Here is an 18,978-nt window from a genome sequence, read left to right as displayed (position 1 = left end):
GACTCTTCCAACCGATCTAAAGATCTTACGAGAACAACAGGCTACAGTAGCCCCCGAGGAAATACAAAAATGGAAACAGAAAGGAGCTGTTCTAAAAGATGGAGTGTATTACAACAACCTCAGATTCTGTCTCCCTAAGAGTTTGTACCCAGCAGTTGTTCAATGGGCACATGGTCCTGCACACTTATCAAAAGATCTGATGAATGCCCTTGTACAGAAGTACTATGAAGCTCCTGGAATTACCACACTAATCAATAATTACTGCAAGGCGTGTGCCATCTGTGCTCAATGCAATCCTGGGAAAACAGCCAAAGTCCCTTTAAAACACCTGGCTAAACCCATGTATCCATTCCAAAGAATCCAGATAGACCATATCCAGATGCCAAAGAGTGGCAACTATGAATATGCACTAGTAATAGTGGACATGTTCTCAGGCTGGCCAGAAGCCTACCCAGTGGTTAACATTACCGCCAAAACAACAGCACGACGTCTACTCACAGAAATTGTATGTAGATTTGGATTGCCGGAAGTTATTGAAAGCGACCAAGGTCCGGCCTTCACAGCATCGAAGAAATTTGGACTGCTCTAGGAGTGACTCTTGCTTTTCATATCCCCTTCCCACCCACAGAGTAGTGGTAAGGTAGAGCGTATGAATGGTACCTTGAAAACTAGAATGTTAAAAATGTCACAAGAAACAAAAATGCCTTGGCCAGAAAGCTTGTCAATAGCCCTGTTCAGTGTCAGACATACACCCAGAGGAAAGCCCTCATTGTCCCCTTATGAGATTCTATTTGGGACTGCACCCAGACTAGGTTGTTATTTTCCCCAACTGCAGCTTCAAACTGATGTTTTAGTAGATTATGTGACTGAACTTGCAGGTGCCTTAAACAAAATACATGCCCAAGTTTTCTCTTCAATTCCAGATCCTGATTCTGACACAGGCAACCACAGTCTGCTTCCTGGTGATTGGGTCCTAGTCAAGAAATTTGCACGAAAACACACTCTGGAACCAAGATTTGACAGCCTTCTCAGTGGCATGCAAAATGTCTGAAGGAAGACGTGCTAATACCTACACTGACTCAAGATATGCCCTGGGTGTGGCACATGATTTTGGCTCAATCTGGAAGACAAGAAGGTTTCACACAGCGACTGGCACGCCAGTTAAGCATAGCACGGCTATTAAGAAGTTGGTGGATGCCCTACTCCTTCTGAAGAAGTGGCCATGAAAGTGAAGGCCCACGGAAAACTGAATTTAGAAGAAGCACTACTCAGCCGACAAAACTGTCAAGCAAGCCGCAAGTGCACCAAGGGAAGTGGACAGAAGGGTGTCCGCTGAAGAAACTTCTATACTCACCATGAAGATCCTATCTACAGATTTCAAGCTCCTGAAAGAATAACAAGCAGCTGGTGACCCTGAAGAAATGCAAAGCTGGACAACAGAAAGGGGCAACCCTTGAAGACAGGCTGTACTCCAACACTCTCAAGTTTTGTTTACCCAAAAACATGTACTGGGCAGTGGGCCCATGGAGTTTTATACCTATCCAAGACCCTCATGAACTCTTTGATCTCTAAATACTCTGAAGCACCTAGAATTACTCCTCTAATCAACAGTTACTGCCGATCCTGTGTCATTTGTGCCAAGGACAGCTCAGGCAGAAGAGGAGGAGAATCCTAAGCATCTAGCTAACTCTCACTATCCCTTTCAAGAATCCAAGTAACTATATCCAGGTGCCAGAGAGTTGCCAGTTCAAATATGCTATATTTATAATAGACATTTTGTCAGGATGACCAGAGGCCTAGCCGGTCATCAATGTGACAACCAAGACATATACCCAGTAATGCATCGTGAAAGTTGCAGAGACCACTCAGTGGATTCACCATTCCAGACTCAAGACTATCTCTGCAACATGGGAAGTAACATTTGTTGATCTTGACAAACCTTTGATTCTAAAGGAAAAGTTGCTTAAAATGATATCAACGAGTAGGTGTTTTGATGGCCATAATAACGCCTGACCACCTGCCATCGATGGAAAGCCGAGGACCCCAAAAAGGAGACCTCGTGAAGCTAAAGAGATTCAGACGCCAAGCTTTTTCAGGATTATCTGCCCATCTTGAGTTTGTGGTGATATCAATATTGACTAAATGATTTAAGTCCACCTACACTGACATAGCATGGGACAGGTTTCATGCTATGATAAATAAGTAAATGTGCCCTAGCCAAGGTTATTATGTCCATACACATAATACATGACAAGGTACTCTTGACACACCACATTCATGCTTCAGAACAAAAAGGAGCACCCCTGTAAAAGACAGGTTGACCTGTACATATGTATATATATTGATGCCATAGGTGTGCCAAGGGGGGTACCAGATGATTTCACAGTAAAAGACGAGGGTTGAGTCCACAACCATCACTGCTAATGATATTTTGTACTATATTTATTACATCCGACTGCACTTTGCATTAACACCAAGCTAGCGGTCATGGGGCTTCTGTGTCTTTGGGCTAACAAGTCTTCTGATATTAACAAATAAAGTTTTGTCTTTTAGTAATTAACATTTTAAGGGGGGACTGTTGTAGAATTATTAGGTCCCTTTAAATCTATACCCTTATATTTCTTTCTCATGCTCATAGTCTTATAAGAATGCTTTGTCCATAGAAATTGTGTGTCAGCAGGAAATGTTAGGTTCCTGCTGAGTGAAACATTGTAGCAGCTAGTCTTAATAAAATGTGAAAGTTACTAAAAGCCTTGAGAAACTAACCTTGAAAACTAACAGTGCCAAACTACTCAAAATGGCTGCCAAAGCACCCCTCCCATCGAGTGAACACCTCGTGCTAGCAAGACGGTGCTGGAATCCGGAGGAGAACTTTATGACGACAGTAATGACATAAGATGGCACGCCCAGTAGGGAGGGCATTTGAACTAACCACTTAACACTTAACCAATTACTGATTTATAATTCTATGTTATCTTGAATTCTGTAGTGATGTAATAATGCCTTTATAAGGGTCTGTGCACCCATTTTCTGGGCTCTTGCCATTAAATTTCCTGAAGTTCTTTCATCTAACATGAACCTTGTGTCAGTGTGAATTTACTTCTGCGTGCACGCAACTTTATTATTTCTAATTTGGACAGGAACAGATAGTCATTCAAACTTATTGGTTTGCTTAAAAGATTGCTATATCAGCAACATACACTACGTTCTTCTGTGTAACCGTACCTAACGCTCTTCTGTGTAACTATACATAACACTCTTCCGTGTAACTGTACCCAGGGGCGGGCTGGGCCGGGGGGCAGGGAGGCAATTGCACCCCAGGCCGCCCGAAATTCTTTTAGGACCGGCCGCGGCGGGCCGGCCCTTTAAATGCTGCGACCGCCGAGCGCTCTGTAAAGAGCGCTCAGACGGCTGCAGCTGCTTTTTCCTCCCTCCCCTGTAGGTGGCCGAGCTGCACTCCGGTCCGCGGTCCCGGCCGGAGTGATAGGAAGGTGCTCAGTGTGCACCTTCCTGTCAGTCCGGCCGGGTACAGGAAACAGAAACTCCTGTTCCGCGCGGAACAGGAGTTTCTGTTTCCTGTACCCGGCCGGACTGACAGGAAGTGCACACTTAGTGTGCACCTTCCTATCACTCCGGCCGGGACCGCGGACCGGAGTGCAGCTCGGCCACCTACAGGCGAGGGGGTAAGAAGAAGGGGGGGAGGGGAGAGTAAGAAGAGGGGAGGGGGAGAGTAAAAAGAGGGGAGGGGGGAGAGTAAAAAGAGGGGAGGGGGGAGAGTAAAAAGAGGGGAGGGGGGAGAGTAAAAAGAGGAGGGGGAGAGTAAAAAGAGGGGAGGGGGGAGAGTAAAAAGAGGGGAGGGGGAGAGTAAAAAGAGGGGGGGGATAGTAAGAAGAGGGGAGGGGGGAGAGTAAAAAAAGGGGAGGGGGAGAGTAAAAAGAGGGGAGGGGGAGAGTAAAAAGAGGGGAGGGGGAGAGTAAGAAGGGGGAGAGTAAAAAGAGGGGAGGGGGAGAGTAAAAAGAGGGGAGGGGGGAGAGTAAGAAGAGGGGAGGGGGGAGAGTAAGAAGAGGGGAGGGGGGAGAGTAAGAAGAGGGGAGGGAGGGGAGAGTAAGAAGAGGGGAGGGAGGGGAGAGTAAGAAGACTGGAGGGGGGAGAGTAAGAAGAGGGGAGGGGGGAGAGTAAGAAGAGGGGGGAGAGTAAAAAGAGGGGAGGGGGAGAGTAAGAAGAGGGGGGGAGAGTAAGAAGAGGGGAGGGGGGAGTAAGAAGAGGGGAGGGGGGAGAGTAAGAAGAGGGGGGGGAGTAAGAAGAGGGGAGGGGGGAGAGTAAGAAGAGGAGGGGGGAGAGTAAGAAGAGGGGAGGGGGAGAGTAAGAAGAGGGGAGGGGGGAGAGTAAGAAGAGGGGAGGGGGGAGAGTAAGAAGAGGGGAGGGGGGAGAGTAAGAAGAGGGGAGGGGGGGAGAGTAAGAAGAGGGGAGGGGGGGAGTAAGAAGAGGGGGGAGTAAGAGGGGAGGGGGGAGTAAGAAGAGGGAAGAGAGGGAATAAGAAGAGGGAAGAGAGGGAGTAAGAAGAGGGGAGGGGGGATAATAAGAGTGGGGGAGTAAGAAGAAGGGGGAAGTAAGAAGGAGGGGAGATAAGAAAAAGAGGGGGTAAGAAGAAGAAGGGGGGAGTAAGAACAAGAGTTGGAAGTAATTAGAAGAAGGGGGTAAGAAGAAGAGGGGGGTAAGAAGAAGAGGGGGGAGTAAGAAGAAGAAGGGGTAAGAAGAAGGGGGGGTAAGAAGAAGAAGAATGGGGTAAGAAGAAGAAGGAAGGGGTAAGAAGAAGAAGGAGGGGGTAAGAAGAAGAAGAGGGGGTAAGAAGAAGAAGGGGGTAAGAAGAACAAAGGGGGGAGTAAGAAGAACACAGGGAGGAGGGAGTAAGAAGAACACGGGGGGGTGAGAACACACAGAGGGAGGAGTGAGAAGAACACAGGGAGGGTGGAGGGGGGATGAGAAGAGCACAGGGAGGGTGGGTGAGTGTGAGAAGAGACCGCTAGGGGAGGGTGGGGGAGAGGAGAGACCACTAAGGGGCAGGGGAGAGCTCTAAGGGACAGAAGGGACAGCTCTATAGGACAGGGGGCAAGACAGGGAGCTCTTTAACACTACGCGCACACACACACACACAATGCATCCCTATACATACACAGAAACACACAATGCACCCCTATACATACACAGAAACAAACAATGCATCCCTATACATACACAGAAACACACAATGCATCACTATACATACACAGAAACAGAACATGCTTCCCTTACACACAGAGAAACACACAATGCATCCATTACACACACACACAATGCAACCCTTACACACAAAGACAATGCATCATTTGCACACATACACAGAAACATACAATGCAAACCCTTACACACACATGCAAACACACACACTGTTTTTCTTACATACACACAGAAACACAATGCATCTCTTACACTCAATGCACACACATACAGACACACACCTTGCATCCCTTATGCATACAAACACAGATTCACACAATGCATCCCTCACACACAACCAGAAACACATAATACATCCCTTATACACAAATACACACTGCTTCCACTACACACAAACACACTGCATCACCTGCACAAACTGGTATCCCTATACACTACATACCATAAGCACACATATTAGATAACACATAACACATCCCCTACACACTCCACTCCCTGTGAGCGAGCTCATGGGTGGGTGGAACATATAAGTGGACTTATGAGTGGGCCTTATGGGAATACTCACCGTCAGGCACTGGGGCCCAGACCTTGAGCTGTGTAAGAGGCCCCCCAAAAATGGAGCTGCTTCCAATTCTCCCAGAACATTGAATTTTGTGACCAGAGTTGCAAACAGCCTCCAGAGGTCCTGTTCTACACCAGACCAGTGGAGCCAAACTGCAGCCCATCATCATCCTCGTCTAATTGTAAGTAGGCAATTTAGTATATTATTAGTGACTCTAATCTATAATTTACCTCACATTAAAGGGACACTATAGCTTAATGAAGTGGTTCTGGTGTCTATAGCTGGTCCCTGCAGGCTTTTTAATGTAAACACACACTGTGTGCAGCACTGGCGTTAGTTCATATGGCAGATCATATGGGTGGGGCATTGTGATGTCACATGGGGGGGGCGGCAAATTTATATTTTGTCTAGGGCGGCAAAAATCCTTGCACCGGCTCTGATCCTGGGCAGGTGCACCAGTCTACTGGTGACCCACAGGAGGAGAGTGCACTGATTGCACTGCACTCTCCTCCTGCCCAGACCCGTCTTGACCGCAGTGCAAGTGCCCTCTGCCCCTAATTTACAGTGGCTCACACTCACAACAAGCAGTGCCTGGAGCCCTTTGCAGAGACGGAAACAAAGAGGTTCTGCGGCAGCTGGCCGTCCTGCAAGCATTACATTAAACAGCTGTTCCCCAAGCAGCCACAGGTGGCGTTGTGCTGGGAGACTGTGATTACTCTTCACTTCCTCCCAGCCTACAGAGCAGCGCATGGGGGAGAGAGTGTGGTGGAATCTCGGTAAAAATAAATTTAGTAGGCCGAGATTACCACGTGGCATGTGTACGTGCATATGCTGACGTATCGATCAGTTGGTTGCACGAGGCAAGATACGATCAGTAGTGTACGGAGCATGTGCAAGAATACAGGATGTAGTATTCCCCTCCTCCATTGTGCTGGACAAGCCATGCGGTCAAGCAGGAAGTTAATTCTTATTTGTATTGATTGGTCAAGAGAATGTGCGGGTGGAGCTTAATATGGGAGGAGTTATGTGCCTATATAAGGAGCCTGCACTATTGTCCGGGGCTCAGAACTTGTGGTATTTTGGTGACGCTAGTCCCTCTGAGTCCCGATCGGTGATCCAATAAAGAATCTCTTCCTTCCTGAAGAAACCTGTGTCCATCTCTCTGTGCTTCGCTTCCGTCAGTTTCTCCGGTATCATTTGGTGCATTGGCCGGGAAGCTCATCGTTCAACGGTAGCTGAGAGGCAGAGGCGTGAGACGGTCTATCTTTGCCCACGTTCTCTACGGCTGCACCCCTGAACTTCTGCGTGGACCTCCCTTCGTCTCGGCGCCACTGGTCTGTTGTCCAGGAGATCATCGGCCTCTACGTGAAAAGTGCTGGGGTGTCCCCGTCGATGAGTGTGAACTCAGGTTCAGGAACGAGGAGGTAAGACAACTGCTGTTTTAGACGGCAGACCCACTAGGGGTATACCGATTGTGCGGTAGGCCCATAAGGGGTTATTTGTGTATGGAATCTGCCCCCTCTGTCGGAGGGAAGGAGCGAAGGCGCACCGCTCGATCGAACGCTCTTTAGTCAGACCGTTTGATTTTGTTAGTCAGGCGGGGCTCTGGTGTAAATAGCCCTAGCCGGACACCGGTGTCTTATCTAGACTAGCGTTCTAGGGTGTATATTTTGTTCGCTAGGTCGGAGGGACCGGGAGACTAAGCGGCGTCTGTGTAAATTCGGTTCGCTAGCTCTCAACCTATCTTGGCTAAGTGGGAAGGCGTGTAAATTTGGAACCCACTAGATTTTTGATAGTAATCGACTAAGAGGCGTCTGTGTAAATTCGGTCCTCTAGCTCGCTATATGTGGTGCTTGGGCAGTGTGGCTAACCAAAACGTATGTAGATTGTTTTTGGTAGTCCATTCAAGGTACTGGCCAATAGTTTAGTTGGGAATTGTAAATGTGATAAAGATTGTTTAGTAAAGTGTATATCTTGTTAGATAGCGCAAGCTCAGCCGTCTAGCGAGAGTGTTAATAGTGTGTTGCTGTATCATAGTGCACGGTACCATAACCCTGTATATTTACTGACACTGTATATAAGTACTAATCATTGTCGTCCATTGCATGTTTAACACCATAACCACTAATAATTGTATTGTGACCTTAACTTGTGCTTTGACCTATGCTAACCGTACTGTAACCGCTATTTGTAAAAGACGATGTTACTGGGGTGTGTTATAGACGGGTAATTTGTATATAGAGAATTATAGCGTGGGTGACTGTATAGTTTCGCCAAAGGGCATAATATTGATTATTTAGTGACTGGTGTAACAGCTGTGTGTACGGGAATTCCCTGAGTGTTTATTGTGTTATTGTATACGTTTCACTTGGTAACTGTACCACGTGGTGCTGTTGCCAGAGGAAACGGGTGTGACTGTTGAATAGTACGCGTGCATAGTATTCGTTGTCAACGGCGTTCCATTGATAAGTATGGGCGCGTCGCAGTCAACGATTCCGGATCCCTTAGGTTGTATGGTGAAGAATTTTAAAAAGGGATTCAAGACATGTGATTTTGGGGTTAAAATGTCTCCTGTACGTTTGGTCACTTTGTGTACTAGGGAGTGGCCTACTTTGGTTGCGGCATGGCCGCCACGTGGCAGTTTGGATCCAACTCTGGTACAGCGCTTACACGTGGCTGTATCGGGTAGGCCTGAACTTTACGGCCAGTTTCCTTATATTGATTGTTGGAGACAGGCCGTAAATGACTCGCCAAAATGGCTTCAGACATGCCACGAGGAGCAGTGTCGCCTCATGGTAGCTAGGACTTGTTTGTCCACTAGGACTGGTGTTAGGCCCATTTTGGACACGCCCCCTGAGTCCGAGATCCCTTTGCCGCCCCCTTACTTTCCGTTAAGAGGAAGTGACGCAAATGCAGGAAGTCCTGCAACCCTTCCCTCATTGCCCTCATCCACTTCCGCTTCCTCCTCCAGTACAGAATCCACCCCCTCTCGTACTAAATCTCCCCTTCCGGAATCAGAGCCAACCCCCATTAGATCCGAATATCCTGATTTGGCGCCACTTCAGACTTCCGGTCAAGCTTCTTCTAGCTCGACTCGAAGTGTTTTATTTACAACCTTTTCCCAAAACCAAGCTCCCACATCCCCATACCCTATTTCTCCCCGACTGGAACCTATGACTGACGCCCCTCCACGTAGCCCCATACAAACCCGACAACTGACCGGTACCCAACAATTAAAACACTATCAGATGCCTCTTCGTCTGAATCCTGGGTCAGCCTATATCGATGCCGCAGGCCAAATGGCACATGCTGACCCAGTCTTTGTATATGTCCCGTTCACGACAACCGATCTCTTAAATTGGAAGACCCACAATTCCTCGTATACTGAGAAACCACAAGCTATGACTGATCTGTTCACCTCAATAGTACAGACACATAACCCGACATGGGCTGATTGCCAGCAGTTATTAATGACTTTGTTCAACAATGAGGAAAGGACAAGAATTAATCAAGCGGCCATTAAAGCACTAGAGGATAAAGCCCGTACTTTAAACCAAGCCAATCCATCAGCATGGGCCGCAACACATTATCCCAACACCGATCCCGATTGGAATGTAAATGGTGCTGATATGGTTCAACTCAGAGCCTATAGAGACGCTATAATTGCTGGCATGAAAGCCGGAGGAAAGAAAGCCATTAATATGTCGAAGACAGTTGAGGTGATTCAGAAAAGTGATGAAGCGCCCAGTGTCTTTTATGACCGATTATTGGAGGCATACCGCTTGTATACCCCCTTTAATCCGGAAGACGCAGATAATTCCCGAATGGTGAACTCCGCCTTTGTCAGCCAAGCTTACGGAGATATTAAGCGCAAGCTACAGAAGTTAGAAGGGTTTGCAGGTATGTCTATCACCCAACTAATGGAGGTAGCGAATAAGGTATACATGAACAGGGAAACAGAAAGTAAGAAAGAGGAAGAGCGCAAGATGCGTAGAAAGGCAGACATGCTAGCGGTAGCGATCGCAGGCGTAGATAGACGGGGCCCAGATAGAGGCGATAGTAAGTGGAATGAGGAACCTCTAAGTAGAAATCAGTGCGCATACTGTAGGGAAGAAGGGCATTGGAGAAATGAGTGTCCTCGAAGAGAACAGTGTGAGAGAGACAGACCTAGGACAGGTTATGGAAACTTTAGAGGCAGAGCGAGAGGTAGAGGAGGCCCCGGAGGGAGTAATGGTAATAGAGGGAGCAATGGGAACAGAGGAAGTGTTAGGGAAGATAGGTATATCCCAGCAGCGCAAAGGTCCCGCGATAGAGAAGGCAGGGACTTTGTAGGATTGGCTGACACGGTCATGGAGGACTATTGATACCGACCGGGCTCCATCCCCCTTGGTCGAGCGGAGCCTATGGTCGATGTATCAATAGGGGGAAAAAGGAGTGCGTTCATGATCGACACTGGTGCTGAACATTCAGTGGTGACTAATCTAGTTGCTCCTCCATCTGGAAGGACTATTACTGTAATAGGAGCAACTGGAAGAAGTGCTGAAAAACCGGTTCTTAAAAGTCGACTCTGTACATTGGGAGGCCACGTAGTAAAACATCAATTCCTTTATATGCCTGAATGTCCAGTCCAATTGCTGGGACGTGATATGCTATCAAAATTACAAGCGCAGATTACGTTCCTACCAAATGGAACAACATCCTTAAAGTTTAATGGACCTTCAGGTATTATGACATTATCTGTACCAAAGGAAGAAGAGTGGCGACTTTATACAGCGTTGACTAGCCAAAACCCTAGGAGTGATGAGTCCTTATTCAACATACCAGGAGTTTGGGCAGAGAACAACCCACCAGGACTGGCCCCCAATATTCCACCTATTAAAATTGAATTAAAACTTGGGGTTTATCCAGTAAGCCTAAGACAATACCACATCCCGCAGAAGGCTAAGAAGAACATCCAATCTTATCTGGATAAGTTCATACGGTATGGTATCCTAAAATTCTGTACTTCCCCCTGGAACACCCCATTGCTGCCTGTTCAAAAGCCCGGTACAGATGAGTATCGACCTGTGCAGGACTTGAGAGCAGTCAATGATGCGGTTGTTAGTATACATCCAGTTGTACCCAATCCATATAACCTGCTTGCTTTAATTCCGGGCGGGGCTACTTACTTTACAGTCTTAGACCTCAAAGATGCCTTCTTTTGCCTCCGAATTGCCGCAGAAAGTCAATGTATTTTCGCTTTCCAATGGGAGAACGCTGTAACGGGCTCAAAACGCCAAATGACTTGGACAAGACTGCCCCAAGGGTTTAAAAATTCACCTACCCTATTTGGTTCAGCTTTAAGTCAAGATCTATTGGATTTCGAGTCCATCCCAGGAGAGTGTGTATTGTTACAGTATGTAGATGACTTGTTGATAGCAGCAGTTACAAAAGAAATCTGTCAGCAAGCAACGCACGATCTACTACACATTCTCTGGAAGGCAGGATACAAGGTGTCTAGAAAGAAGGCTCAGTTGTGTTTGCCAACTGTCAAATATCTGGGATTCCATATCTCTGAAGGTCAAAGAATTATGGGGCCAGAGAGAAAAGAAGCTGTGTGCCAAATACCGATACCCAAGAATAGAAGACAAGTGCGAGAATTCTTGGGGGCAGCAGGCTTCTGTAGGATATGAGAAATACATACAATTGGTGGAACACACGTCCACCAATAGCTGCGTACAGAGGTTTTGCCAGTATCGCGTAGCTGGGAATCCATATCCTACAGAAGAGTAAGCAAGTGAATATACAGTAGTAAAATACGTGTGGTAGCCAAAAAATGGCTACAGACCACCAAGTGGGAACCCCTTATACCACTTATACAGAAAATATTAGAAATACATACAATTGGTGGAACACACGTCTGATGATTCTAGAAAATAAGACAAAATGGCATAGTATAATACTGTTTAGTATAGATATATATGGAAAAAATAAAGCAATATTACTCACAAGCCCAGAGCCAAATTAGCATATGGCTCTCATGGGAAGCGTGGTGGGACGCTTAATAGGATGTCCCCATCCTTCTTCTTGTTGTTCCTTAAATAGTAGTTGGTGAAGGATGCAATATTCAGATGTCTTTCAAATTGCAGATGTGTCTTTATTTGATGAATAAAAATTGTACAAAGATAAAGGATAAAAATTCCAATTGATAATTAAAAGGTGATATAAATAAAAGTCCTGTATATACAGTCTGATCCAAAACGCGTTTCGCCCTGTGGTAGGGGCTTCCTCAGTTGGTGTCAGTCAGTATCCTCTGGGTAGGCTTCCTCGGCGTTCTTTTGTAGCACTTCTGTGTTCTACTTCCGGGTTTGCATTACTTATCCGCATTTGGAACGCATACTGCGTTCCACCGCCGTCTACATGCGTTCCACTTCCGGGTCGCGTATTGTGTGTCAATCGGGCGTACAATAGACGTCACTGGAACGCATGGTAGTCGGTTTATGCGTTCCACTTCGGGATATTTAACAATTAGAGTCATAACAGAAAAAATGTCGGAATATTTTACAATTAGAGACTTTACAAAGTGTATATTCTCAAAGTGTGGTGATTACTATGTAATATATTAATTTGTATATTCCAAACTCTATTTTATATATATATATAAAACTTGTATGGTAGCTAATAACCAGGAATAAATAAAAATACAGAGCAATCTTCAAGGAAATTATAATGCTGTGAGGTTTAAATTAATATATGGCATTAAAATACATGATATGCATATTGATATTGGGTTCATATATCTGTTATATATAAATAAATGTTAAAAAAGGCATATGTGTAATAATATATACATATAGAACTTATATGACATATAATGATGTTGTACGTAATTGTGGCTAAAATCTATTATGGTAATATGCTATAAATGGGAAAAAATTTCATACTATAAAAGGAGTGGATAGGAAAAATTATGTATATATTTTAAATGAAGTGACAAATCTCGAAATCCGAATTTAGACCATAAGGGATAAGGGTATTAAAATTGAAAATAAATCTCATCTCTTCTGAGCCTATCTTTTTGGTGTAATCTCCCCCTCTCCAATTTTTCTTAACTATTTTGAGGGGGCAGAAAAAAAGGTGATCCGGGTTAAGGTTATGATGTGTTTTAAAATGGTTGGATACGCTGTGGGTTTCCAAACCTTTTTTAATATTTCTCACGTGTTCTGATATTCGTACATGTAGGCACCTAATTGTCCTGCCAATATATATTAAATTACACGGACATTTTAATAGGTAAATGACTCCTTTTGAGTAGCATGTTAATTGGTCTTTAATAACAAAATCGATATTGGTGTGTTCTCTAAGGTCTGTTATATGTCTTTTCCGAATAAAAGATATATTCCCTCGTACGACCAGTCTCATAGAAGCTACAGTGAGGTAGTTAAACAGGGTTCACAAAGGACAGATAGAAGGTCCCCACTGAAACAAAGAGAGAATAGACAATATGAGAGACCCTCTCCCACATCGGCTGCAAGAAGAGATACATACTCCAAACCTATTCAAAGGAACAGCCATCCAGAAACAAACTCTATCAGAGAACGCAGAAGGGACGATAGAGAGCCCAGAGATCAGGATGAAAGAAGAAGACCACTACAAACAATAGATGATACATTGGAAAATTATAGGACACAACAAGCATCAACATCTTCGTTTTTTTGGAGGGAACCGATCACAGAGAGGCTCAAATGGCAAGAAAAACCCCCATCGTGGGAATCCCCGGGCAAACGGCAAAGATCAATCGAACACGAAATAGAGGAGGAAGAGAGAGGGAACAAAGAAAAAAGAGGGAAGAAATAAACTCAGACGGGATCTTTAATCTCACCGACTACCCCCTAACCAATGAAGAATTGAAAGTCCTAAAAAAGGGTCTTAAATTTGCGCCCACATTAGAAATAAACAAATTCGAATTTTTAAGAAAATTATGTCTAAAGAAATTTTTTTCACAACAAAGAAACATCAACATACACAGAACAGGAAGGGGAATTAGAGTTCATACACACAGATTTAAAGGAGAGATCACAATTCTTTCCTAAAAACATGATCTCAAATGAGATGAGGGCTTTTGAGACGATAGTCATGGCAGAGGTAAATAATGTGAAAAAACTAAACAAATATCAAAACAATATGTCAGCAAAAGAAAGAAACACCCTTAGAAAGATACAGAAAAATGAAGATTTAATTATTAAACCAGCCGACAAGGGGGGAGGAACAGTGGTCCTTTCCAAAGCACAATATCTACAAGAATCGGAAAGAATTCTTTCAGACAACAACACTTATAAAAAACTAAATTCAGATCCGACCAGTAAAGTCAAAGATCTATTTGACAATTACATACAAAAAGGTCTAGATAAGGGTATACTAACGGAAAAAGAAAGTAAATATCTGTCAACTACACATCCAAAAATACCAGTATTTTACTACCTTCCTAAAATCCACAAAGACATAAAAAATCCCCCAGGACGCCCAATTATTTCCGGGATAGACTCCATCTCCTCCAGAGTCTCGGAATACATTGATTTACTTTTACAACCCATAGTAGTTAAAAATCCTGCATATCTAAAAGATACTATACACATATTACAACTTTTAGAAACAAGCAAATGGGAAAATGGCAATATATTAGTCACTAGTGATGTCACATCTCTATACAGCATAATTCCACACGAAATTGGTATAGAAGCAGTAAAACATTTTTTAACTAAAGCAAATTTTAAGGAAGAACAGATGAATTTTATATTGGAAGGCATCCATCTTATTTTAACCAATAATTTTTTTTGGTTCGAGAACACTTTCTATCTACAAATTAGGGGTACGGCGATGGGCACCAAATTCGCACCCAGTTATGCCAACTTGTTTATGGCATACTGGGAGGAGATTTTTATTTTTTCAGAGCATCCCTGGGTGTCGAATTTGGTGACCTATCGCCGATACATAGATGACATATTTTTAATTTGGAATGGTTCTCATGATCTTTTAAATATGTTTTTAGCCTTCCTCACATCCAATGAATGGGGAATCATACTCACTACCATACATAGCACTACAGAAATAAACTTTTTAGACCTCCATATTTTTATCGAAGCTCAACAGATTAAAACTAAAAACTTTTTTAAGCCAGTGGACGCTAACGGATTCATAGAAAAAAAGAGCTGCCACCACAAACCCTGGCTGGACAATGCTCCCAAGAGCCAGTTCTTAAGAATAAGACGCAATTGTACGACTGAACAGGACTACATGGATCAAGCCAGCATAATAAAACAACAATTCCTAGAAAGAGGTTACGAAGAAATAAAACTAACTAAAGCTATGGAAGAAATCCGAGACACTCCCAGAGAGCAACTATTAATTTACAAACAACAGAAAAACCCCAAAATTTTAAACACAAATGAGGCACATTTTATATGCAATTACAACGGAAACAATAACAAAATAAATAGGACTATTAAAAAACACTGGCACATCCTCCAAAGAGATCCAATTTTAAAAAGTGTTTTACCATCTAGACCTCGAATCGTCTATAGAGGTGCAGCGAATCTAAAGAAAGCATTAGTCCACAGCAGCGAAGGGCCACCAAAAAGCATCAGACACTTTCTAAACCAAAGCAAAGGTTTTTACGGGTGCGGAACATGTTTAGCATGTAGGTCAACAAAAAATCCAAAAAGACATATAACAGACCTTAGAGAACACACCAATATCGATTTTGTTATTAAAGACCAATTAACATGCTACTCAAAAGGAGTCATTTACCTATTAAAATGTCCGTGTAATTTAATATATATTGGCAGGACAATTAGGTGCCTACATGTACGAATATCAGAACACGTGAGAAATATTAAAAAAGGTTTGGAAACCCACAGCGTATCCAACCATTTTAAAACACATCATAACCTTAACCCGGATCACCTTTTTTTCTGCCCCCTCAAAATAGTTAAGAAAAATTGGAGAGGGGGAGATTACACCAAAAAGATAGGCTCAGAAGAGATGAGATTTATTTTCAATTTTAATACCCTTATCCCTTATGGTCTAAATTCGGATTTCGAGATTTGTCACTTCATTTAAAATATATACATAATTTTTCCTATCCACTCCTTTTATAGTATGAAATTTTTTCCCATTTATAGCATATTACCATAATAGATTTTAGCCACAATTACGTACAACATCATTATATGTCATATAAGTTCTATATGTATATATTATTACACATATGCCTTTTTTAACATTTATTTATATATAACAGATATATGAACCCAATATCAATATGCATATCATGTATTTTAATGCCATATATTAATTTAAACCTCACAGCATTATAATTTCCTTGAAGATTGCTCTGTATTTTTATTTATTCCTGGTTATTAGCTACCATACAAGTTTTATATATATATATAAAATAGAGTTTGGAATATACAAATTAATATATTACATAGTAATCACCACACTTTGAGAATATACACTTTGTAAAGTCTCTAATTGTAAAATATTCCGACATTTTTTCTGTTATGACTCTAATTGTTAAATATCCCGAAGTGGAACGCATAAACCGACTACCATGCGTTCCAGTGACGTCTATTGTACGCCCGATTGACACACAATACGCGACCCGGAAGTGGAACGCATGTAGACGGCGGTGGAACGCAGTATGCGTTCCAAATGCGGATAAGTAATGCAAACCCGGAAGTAGAACACAGAAGTGCTACAAAAGAACGCCGAGGAAGCCTACCCAGAGGATACTGACTGACACCAACTGAGGAAGCCCCTACCACAGGGCGAAACGCGTTTTGGATCAGACTGTATATACAGGACTTTTATTTATATCACCTTTTAATTATCAATTGGAATTTTTATCCTTTATCTTTGTACAATTTTTATTCATCAAATAAAGACACATCTGCAATTTGAAAGACATCTGAATATTGCATCCTTCACCAACTACTATTTAAGGAACAACAAGAAGAAGGATGGGGACATCCTATTAAGCGTCCCACCACGCTTCCCATGAGAGCCATATGCTAATTTGGCTCTGGGCTTGTGAGTAATATTGCTTTATTTTTTCCATATATATCTATACTAAACAGTATTATACTATGCCATTTTGTCTTATTTTCTAGAATCATCAGACGTGTGTTCCACCAATTGTATGTATTTCTAATATTTTCTGTATAAGTGGTATAAGGGGTTCCCACTTGGTGGTCTGTAGCCATTTTTTGGCTACCACACGTATTTTACTACTGTATATTCACTTGCTTACTCTTCTGTAGGATATGGATTCCCAGCTACGCGATACTGGCAAAACCTCTGTACGCAGCTATCAAAGGTACAGAGCACGACCCCTTCTTATGGACTCAAGAACAGCAAACGGCATTTGAAGATGTGAAGAAGGCTTTGATGAGTGCCCCAGCATTAGGTCTACCTGATCACACACGACCATTCTACCTGTATGTACATGAGCAAAGAAGAATGGCTGTGGGAGTATTGACACAGTACTTGGGATCATGGCAAAGACCTGTTGCCTACATGTCTAAGCAATTGGATGCAGTGGCCAGCGGACTTCCACCTTGTCTAAGAGCCGTAGCTGCAGCCGCCCTGCTAGTAGCTGAAGCCGATAAACTCACTCTGGGTCAAGAACTTTATGTACGAGTCCCACATGCAGTACAGACGTTGTTGGATTACAAAGGAAATCATTGGTTTAGTAACAGCCGTATGACCAAGTATCAAGCAATGTTGTGTGAAAACCCAAGAGTGCATTTAGAGACTGTAAACACCTTAAATCCAGCTACCCTTTTGCCACAACCTACCGAAAGTCAACATGATTGTTTGGAAGTAATGGATGAAGTATTCTCAAGTAGACCAGATCTTCGTGATTTTCCCATCCAGAACCCCGATGTTCAATATTATACCGACGGCAGTAGTTATGTGAAAGAAGGGATCCGCTATGCAGGATATGCAGTAACAACAATAGACAAGGTGATAGAAGCTCGGCCACTGGCGAAAGGAACATCAGCACAAAAGGCAGAATTGATAGCACTGACACGAGCGTTACAATTGGCTGAAGGTTTAAGAGTGAACATCTACACGGACTCCAAATATGCGTTTTTAACCACTCATGCCCACGGAGCTTTGTATAAAGAAAGAGGACTACTGAATTCAGAAGGAAAAGAAATCAAATACGCAGCTGAAATCCTACAACTATTGGAAGCAGTGTGGGAGCCGAAAGAAGTCGGTATCATACATTGTCGAGCGCATCTGAGAGGAGATGGTGATGTAACCAAGGGAAATCGGATGGCAGATAGTGCAGCTAAGCGTGCTGCTGAATCAGGAAGACAGGAATATGTGGGGCATATAGCTGCTCTTATACCAACTCCACTGTCTCAATGGACTCCAGTTTATACAGCTCACGAAGAGGAGTGGTTAAAGACTGAACCAGGAAAGTATTTGGAGAACAAGTGGTATCAGCTAGAAGATGGAAGAATAGTCATACCAGCATCACTAGCGGTAGAAATTGTCCAAAATTATCACAACGGGACACATTCTGGGAGAGACAGCACAGAAGAATCTCTCAGAAAACATTTCTACATACCAAGATTGTCCAACTTGACTCAGGCCATTGTACGAAGATGTGTAACGTGTGCTAAAAATAATGCAAGACAAGGACCAGTAAAGCCACCAGGAGTCCAGTTTATGGGGGGACTCCCCATGTCCGATTTACAAATTGACTTTACAGTGATGCCTAAATCGGGTGGACATCGTTACCTGCTGGTAATTGTGTGCACCTATTCAGGCTGGGTAGAAGCATGTCCTACTCGTACAGAGAAAGCAGGAGAAGTTGTGAGATTCCTGCTACGAGAAATAATACCCCGATATGGACTACCCTGTTCTATAGGATCGGACAATGGTCCAGCTTTTGTTCATCAGTGCCTACAACAACTGACTCATATGCTTGGTATAAAGTGGAGGCTTCATACGGCATATAGACCCCAGAGTTCTGGTAAGGTAGAGAGAATGAATAGAACTATTAAGAATCAGTTGGCTAAAATGTGTCAGGAAACCCAACTTAAGTGGAACGTTCTCTTACCCATAGCTTTATTGCGAATCCGCAGTACCCCTACCAGAAGGATGGGCCTCTCTCCTTTTGAAATCATGTATGGGCGACCACCTCC

Source organism: Pelobates fuscus, chromosome 4 (genome assembly GCF_036172605.1).
Source record: "Pelobates fuscus isolate aPelFus1 chromosome 4, aPelFus1.pri, whole genome shotgun sequence".
Classification (NCBI taxonomy): domain Eukaryota; kingdom Metazoa; phylum Chordata; class Amphibia; order Anura; family Pelobatidae; genus Pelobates; species Pelobates fuscus.
The sequence above is the reverse complement of the archived record's forward strand: the minus strand, read 5'-3'. Positions refer to the sequence as shown.